Source organism: Hyalella azteca, unplaced genomic scaffold, assembly GCF_000764305.2.
Source record: "Hyalella azteca isolate HAZT.00-mixed unplaced genomic scaffold, Hazt_2.0.2 contig17807, whole genome shotgun sequence".
Lineage (NCBI taxonomy): Eukaryota > Metazoa > Arthropoda > Malacostraca > Amphipoda > Hyalellidae > Hyalella > Hyalella azteca.
In genome coordinates this window covers 1-435 of record NW_025947577.1, presented here as the reverse complement: position 1 = coordinate 435, position 435 = coordinate 1, and positions in this window count along the sequence as shown.

Sequence of the window (435 nt, the reverse complement as noted above, 5' to 3'; positions counted from 1 at the left end):
GTTTTATTCATACACTTCGAGACTATTATTGAGTGAAAATTTTACATGATATATTGTGAGCCGTCTAAAGTTCTAATAATGTATAAATTATGAGGTTCACAGAATCTAAAGTTTTGAATGCTAAATTTTCCAAGTACGCTACCGGTAGTCTGTCACCGAATCGACACTTTAGCGAACTGAAGCGCGATCTCAAGAGGCAAACCTAACTTCACCTTCAACTTACCCAGTCATAAATCCATAAATACCGAACGGATTTCTTTCAAATTTGAAGTATAAGTAGATAATATTAGTAATTTGCGGACAGATTTATTTGAGATTTTTACATCAAATACTTTTTTATTAGTCTGTCTAGTCAGTCAAGTGTGATGTGCAATGCTTCTTCTTCGATAAGTTTCTTGAACTTTCTTCGATTGCCGATGAGTTTATCCTCATTTT